The 7,691-nt window shown below is 45.3% G+C and overlaps 1 non-coding gene across 1 annotated transcript; it reads right to left on the minus strand.

Annotated features, from left to right (window-relative positions):
* Nucleotides 1-2,474: 2,474 nt before the first annotated feature.
* On the minus strand, nucleotides 2,475-2,547 carry Trnak-cuu (transfer RNA lysine (anticodon CUU)). The gene has a single exon. It is a non-coding gene; the product is annotated as a tRNA-Lys (tRNA).
* Nucleotides 2,548-7,691: the final 5,144 nt, after the last annotated feature.

Consider the following 7,691-nt stretch of genomic DNA (forward strand, 5'->3'; position numbering starts at 1 on the left):
GAGTCTGCCATTTTGTACAGAGCTCAGGGCTGTCAGATTTCCACCCTAGCAGCAGTGCTTCCCGACAGCTCCCCTCTTTTAGGTGTAATCAAAATTTACTCTGGGAAAGAGGCTGTAGGTATCCCAGCCTCTTGGCTCTCCTGCAATTTAAACCCGCTGTGCTGAGAGAATCTGTGGGCCTTCAAAGCTAACCAGAACCTTGCTTCTTCTATGAAGCTAGTCCTTCTTCTCCAGGGTCTTTTAATATTTTCTTCTCAGAAACTTATGAGTTAGCATAGAACCATCGGCCAGTGGGGTGGTAGGCAGATGAGTGGTACAGCCTTTGTGATGGATATTTTCAGTCTTGACATAACACTGGACTTAACTTAGGCAGCTCTGTGTGGAGAGCTGTGCCGTGAGCAATCGCCATTATAAGATGGCGCTGGCTTCCGCTGTGCCTAACTAGTAAACAAGCCTTGTGCGCAAGTGTGAGAGTGAACTCACGCCTAGTCACTGCCCATCTCGGAGCATAGTAATGAGGTGATGGGCGAGCAACAAATCAGGAGCTGACACGCCACATCAGGTGCTGAAACGCCATGCTGAGGGCTATATAAGCAGCACCATTTTCCGGGGTCTGGATCTTCCCTCCTTAAGAAGCAATAAAGCTTGCCGCAGAAGAATCCGGTTGTCCGAGTGTGTTCTTGCCTGCGAGAACGATAGCTCGGGACAGCTCTGAGAACACCTTACATTCAAATCCAACCCCATGAAATCAGAGCTATTAAATCACACTCTTGGGGATTTTTAGGAAGTTCTTTGAAGCACCTTTTATGTGCAGCCAGGGTGAGGAGTCACCTCTCTAAGGTCAGCCTTATGCTTGATGCTCAGCAGAACAGCCAATACTCACTGCCAGTCTCCCATGCTGACTGCTGCAGTGTACAGCTTAGTTATAACCCTCTTCTCACTCAACTCCTACATTTGTCCATCCAGGCATCTGGAAATTGGGCTGATTTTCCCCCATAGTTCTGGCTTGACCTCTTACCCGCTCCACTCTCTCCACGGCCTTCATCTCTATCATGCCTTGATCCTCTCAGAATGACTTTACTGGCTTTGTATGAACATAGCACTCAAGTTAGATCAGGAAATTTACTTCTGTCTTAGACAGAAATCCATTGCTGTGATGAGACACCATGAACTAGAAAGGGCAATATTTAATTGGGACTGGTTTATACTTTCAAAGGTTCAGTCCAGGAAGTCATGGCAGGAAGCATGGCAGCGGGAGGGCAGATGGCGCTGGAGAGCAAGCTGAGAGTTCTGCTTTTTGATCCAAAGGCAGCCAGGAGAAGAATAGCTTCTAGGCTTCTAGGAGGAGGGTCTCAAAGCTTACCTCCACAGTGACACACTTCCTCCAACAAGTCTACAGCGCCTAATAGTGCTGTTCCTGGGCCAAGCATATTCAAACCACCACATCTTCCTTAGGAGATTTCAAACTTATTAAAGTCAGGGCTGTAATCTGTTTCCAGGAGGGAGTTGCATATTGTTGAGCATATGGTAGATAGAAGCTTAATGTTTATATATAAAATGAACATGTCTACAAAAACCCCTATAAAACTAGAAGACAATGTAAAATCTACAGACTTATGAATTAATATTGTATTTGAAAGGAGATATTTGAAGTGACCTACATGAAGTGCCTCAAATGATAGGGAAACCATGAAATTATCTGAAGGGGGTGGGGGGGAATGTAGCGTCTTGTTGTATTAACGGAAACCCCAGTATTGCAGCATCTATGCACTGCTTCTACCATTTGCCTGGCTGACCACGAGACTAAAAACTCTCGAGGTTGTCATGGGTGAGTGTGGAGTGACTGGCTCCATAAACAGCTATTAATTGCAATCTGTGCTAAGGAAATGATTATTTTCAGCAGTGGGTTTCCTGAGAACGGTTATCATGAGTATTTTAGGTCAGTGTGACCCACCAGAAAACAAAGGCACGTGAATCACTAACAGCACTAATGAAGTGATTTTTAGGACTTGATCGGCCAGCTGTTTTAGCAATGGAGACCTCCGGCCAGGTCAGGGGTTGACTTCCTCTGTGAAAGGTGCAGGTGGCTGGGGTTGGTCCTCTCTCCTGTTCCATCCTGCCAGCGTCTTCTGAGAAGATAAAAAGGGACCCGTTGTTCCAGACTTGTGTTGAGCAGGTGTGTTGAAGGATTTTCTCTGTCCAATCACATTAGGGCAGTGGAAGGCCTGTGATTGGACAGGAAAAGGGAGGTGGAGCTAAGAGTTGGGGAAGATGGCGAGGTCGCAGGAAGAGAAGAGAGAAACAAGATGACTTCAGACGTGAACCTGTGTGGCATTTTCTAGCCAACACGCTGAGCTGGACCCCACCGGGACATAGTGTTGTGGCCCATCAGTACCAGTACTAGAACAGAATGTAGACCAGCGGGGCAGAAGAGATGGTGGGTCGACTTTTTAAATATTTCCCACAACAGGTGGTGCCCAACGTGGAGCTTGAACCCACGACCCTGGGATTAAGAGCCCCATGCTCTACCGACTGAGCCAGCAGGACCTGACACTCAGAAGGATGAAGACACATGCATTGTGTCCTGTTGTCAAAGAAAAGAATGATTCTCAGATGCTATAGCACTGCCAGTGCAGACAGAACACACAAGCCAAATCTTTGCATGGCTTTCTTGCTTCTTCTCTTCCTCTAACCTGAGCTGGTTTTCTAGCTGTGTTCTCAGTAGGAATTGCAGTATTACTAACAGTCTCCCTTTTATAGCATTTTCTACATTACAGATGCTCACTTACTTGTATGACAAGCTCCAGTGATACTTAACTATCACCAAATGGTTGTCCTATGCTCTGGACCAGTTAAGTTAAACTTACCAGTTAAGTTTCACAGTGTGGCCCCTCAGATGGACCCTTCTCCAAGGCACTGTGACTACTACCCCTCCACTGCGAAACCTTTGTCAGCTTGAAGTAGCTAAGAGTGCTCATCACCCCCGAAGCCCCTAGCAGCAGTTAGGGTGACCTCTAAAAGTGGGGAATGAGAGACCAGGAGTTAGGCAGACTCCGTGTCAGGCAGACACACAGGGAGAGGGCCATGACTAGGTAATAAAGATAACAAATTTCCAAGATAGCCAGCCTCTTCCTCACCCTCCTGATTTGAGCCAAAAGCCTGGCAGCTTAAAACAAAGGCTTTGTAGGCTTTTGTCTCCCACCAGCAGCTCCCCCACTATATTCCCTGGCCCCTGCTAATGAACTGGCTCAACAAGTTAAAGCCTGCTTAGGATATGTCACAGAACAGTTCCAGGACAATCCACCGCCCTAGCTTCCTTCAAACTAACCAGTCCTAAACTAGGTGAGAGAAATTCCTTAGAGGCTTATCACCCCCAGCTCTCAAGAGGAGACTGGGTTTCTGCTTTCCAAGTCCCTGTTGCAAAGCAGAGGGTGTTTCTCTGTGTGTCTGCTGCACATGCATGCTTCCTCACCCCAGGAAAGACATCCTAAACTGCTAACCCTGTTTACTGTGCTTGAGAGTTCTCCACTGCCACCTGTGCTGTTCTAGACTTTTCCTGCCTTTTAATTCTTTAACTGACAGAGAATATGAACATGATCGAGATGCCCAGAATATATCAACAGAATGCATTTCATGTCTGGGGCAACTGCTAGCATTGTGAGGGTACAGTCAGTACTCATGGCTGGGATGCTTATGGATGAGGTCCTTATAGGACAGCTGGACAGCATCCCCTGCACCTTCTAATTGTGGATGAAATGAAGTGACATTTGCCAGCTTAATTAGGAGAAAGTGACTGCACAGTACCTCTGTGAAATTTACGTACACGGTACATGTATACCATTCTTTCATGGGGAAGAGGAAAGAAGGGGACATTGGGTTTTATCGAGTCACTTTTTTGGGGTAAAAAGCCAAACAAGGGGATAAGACAGTAGCCTTTAAATTATCCTCCTAGCTTCTAAAAACCACCTGCCCATGTGTGATGACATTCTTCAGTCTCCCTTCCCATCACACAAAGCCTTGGGGAACAGACAAGACACAGTCATTTTTCTCTTTGGCATATCTAGTTTTGGGCAGATAAAGGAACATTGGAATAAGACCTGCTCCAGTGTCTGCTGATTTCCAAGATACCTAATTTAAAATAATGAGCATATCAGGCATGTTAGCTTCCTGTCACTGTGACAAAATGTCATAGATAATAATTTCTTAAGGAAAATAATCTGTTTGGACTCATAGTTTGAAAGGATCTGATCCATGGCTGATTGGCTGCCTAGCTTTGGACCTGTGTCAGGCAGAGCATCACCACAGTGAGCATGCTGGGAGCAAAGCTGATCTTTATGGCAGTGAGGAAGCAAACAGGAAGAAAAGATCACTACAATAAAGCCTGGAAGCCCTGTATGATCCAGAAATGGCCTAATTCATCCCTGAGGCCAGAGCCATCACAACCCATCCACCTCCTAAGACTTTGCCTCTAAACATTATTACACTAGTGTACCATGCCTTAGTGGAAGTGTTAAGATACTGATGGGTACCCACAAGTAAGTACCATGGTTGAAATGTTCTCCCCATCCCAAATCCATATGGAGAAAGTTGATCAGTAATGTAGTGATACATACACTTTGGGACGTTTAAAATCCAAACCCTAACACTGCAGTGCCATATTTTTAGATGAAATTACCTGGCTTCCTCAGCTTCTCCTACTTCCCAGGTATAGATACAAGGAAGTGTGGCCTGTGAACCATGAAGGGTATCCTCAGCAGACAGAGCATATACGAGCATTGTGATATCATCTCAGGAAATATAGTGAGAAATATATTTCTCTCATTTGAGTTCTGAGTACCATGGGAGGCAGAGTTTGTTCTTGCAAAGGAGTCACAAAAATTGCAAAGTTGTTGCATGGTAGATGGTTGAGCATAGGGGACTATGGAGTTTGGTGAGTTTTTGTCTAAGCTTTTGGTAGGTCTTTTATCTTTCGTGGCTCCAGGAGTGGGGAGGAGAGATACCTCTCTCTGGTTGGATGGGGAAAGGTAGAATAGGGAGGGGGAGAGGCCAGTGGAAACTCATGGGTTTTTCTAATGGAGCACTGTCCTTGGGTGAAGGAAGATGGGGCAGGTGGGGCCAATCATTTATAACAGAAAAGAGAAATGTTTGTCCAATGGGAATGTTCCCTTTGAGGGATTCCACAGGTTCTAAAACCCTAAGCCTTCCTGCAGATTTAAGAACTGGCAGCTGCCCTGTGGCTTTTAGGTGGCCACTGTTGTTACCAGGATCTCTGTTTTTGTTTTAAGGAGAAGTTAGATAGAGAGTCTTTGCCAATGTCCATTATGGGCTGTTGGGTTTTAGACAGGGGCTAAAGGAGCTTCCAGACAACACCAGAGAGTAGCTCTGGCCAGAAGACTTAAGTTGTCCCTTCAGCTTTTTCAACCCCATGGGATGGTGGTGACTGAAAGCAGGAGAAGGACAGGTTGCTTTTCTCCAGAGTTATGGGAGTGGGGTTACCTTCCTGTGGTATTGGTTGCAGTGTGTCTGCTGTTCTTGATCCCATATTGGGCACCAGCTGCTGGTCTGTGTACCAGACACTATCTGCTGAGATCTGCAGAGCTCTGGTCTCGCTGGAGCGGCCAAAGGAGTTGCACTTTCTGAAGGGGAAGGGGAGTCACTCTTCTCTGCTGCTGCTCTCCTGCTGTGAAAAGCTATGCAGAGTCAGTGGAGGGGCTCAGCTAGCCAGCAGGACACTGCCACTAGGGCACTGCCACTAGGAGCCAAGGTCAGGAAGTGACGGAGATAGGCTCAAGCAGCTCCCAACCGGAAAACTTTGGGAGAGCTCTCCCCCAAAGTGTTATGGCTCTTACATGACAGGCACTCTCAGATGATCTTTGATGAAGTAACTCTCACACTTTATTCTTTGTGGACAGGGTCTTATGTACATTTTGGGGTGGTTTGGGGTCTAAAAGCAGATGCTTTCTATTGGCTTGGTCTGGGATGTTAGGGATGCCTCATCTGCATATACAGGAGCTTTGGGGTTCTGCCCCTTTATTGTCATGATTCTCTTCATGGGGTGCCATGGTCATGTAACAGGAACCTAGTCAGGAGTTGGTGAAATGCCTACTGTCATCAGGTCTGAGGCCACCAGGGTTTCTGAACCCACTTGACCTTACCAAGTTTTCTGGCACGGTCCACTGCCCCACAGAGGGGGTTCCTCAGCAGACAGAGAGTATATTAGCATTGTGATCTTAGCTCAGGCTCCTGAAATGTGAGAACTATATTTCTCTCATTTGTCCATTAACCAGCTGATGCCTAACTAAAGCAAGGAACCAGGACACAGAGGACAGGTGCTGGTGTATCATTCAAGATCATCAGAGGGATCTCCAACTTTTTGTATTGAGGAAATCTGTCAAGGAACACAACAACCATCTTCAAATGTGGAGGCCAGTAAAGGAACAAGTGTGCCTCTGGAACTGTCTCTTGTTTAGAAGATGCCTCTCCAAGGCCTCTGAATCCCACCATAGTCTACTGAACGTGCTTTTTACAAGTCTGTGAGCTGTAGCCATGCAATATGGGTCCTAGACACAAGCAAGTTCTGCCCCTGACCTCCCTCTTCCCTGTTCCAAATCCCTCTTACCTCTCCCCATTCATACATTCATTTGTGCATACCTGACTTATATCATACATTCATTTATGCTCCCCATTCATACATTCATTTGTGCATACCTGATTTATATCATATGTTCATTTATGCTCCCCATTCATACATTCATTTATGCTCCCCATTCATACACTCATGTGTACTCCCCATTCATGCATTCATGCGTGCACACCCTATTTATAATGCTATTGTTCTTTAGATTTTCATTTGAACCAATTTTTCCTTGAACTGAGTAAAATCTTTCACAGTTGCACATATTTTACATACAGAGGAAAGTCTTGGTTTTACTTTTTTTTTCCTCTTGAAAACTATCTTTTAATGATTGTGTGTGTGTATGTAGATTACAGACTGATGGACAGAAAAGCAGAGATTTATCCTCAAAAAAGTGAGAACATGAGCATGAGTCTCAAGTCAAAAGAGCCTAAGTTTGGTTCCTGCTTCTCCAACCTCCACGGTGTGGTTTGGATATACATCCTTGGACCTGTTTCTCTAGCTAGAAAGTGGGGCTAATAATGACTTTTTGAGAAGCAATCACAAGAATTAAAAACCATGTCTCGTGTTCTCTCTGACACAGGATGAGCACTTGATTGACACTCCTAGAAGTGACTGTTAGTGGCTTCGGTGGTTACTTGCCATGTATGTTAAGAAGATCTATGGGGGAGGCAGGTAGGAGATCTTCAGGATTCTGAGTAGAGAATGAAAAATTATCTTAGAAGCCTATGGCTGGGTCCTAGGTTCATGTCCTAGGTTGTTGTAGTAATTATTTAAATTCTATCCCAAGGTTTCTACCCTGCCGTAGACTATTTAAGCTCCTGGATGAAAGACACACACAGCCTTTATATTTACAATAAGCTTTAACCAGCACAATTGCTGAGCAGATATCTTCTCTCTATGCTATTAGAATCTACTTTCCTTTCCATAACTCCGAGTAATTATTTAATATGTTTCATCTGGGCTGCTCTTAACTCCAATTGAGCAGCCCTAAGGGTCACATTCTCTTTATTCCTAACCCATGGTGGCTTCTCTTTCTTCCTCCTGCACTCTTCTT

This window comes from Mus caroli, unplaced genomic scaffold (assembly GCF_978045245.1).
Source record: "Mus caroli unplaced genomic scaffold, Mus_caroli_1 scaffold_11, whole genome shotgun sequence".
Taxonomy (NCBI): Eukaryota; Metazoa; Chordata; class Mammalia; order Rodentia; family Muridae; genus Mus; species Mus caroli.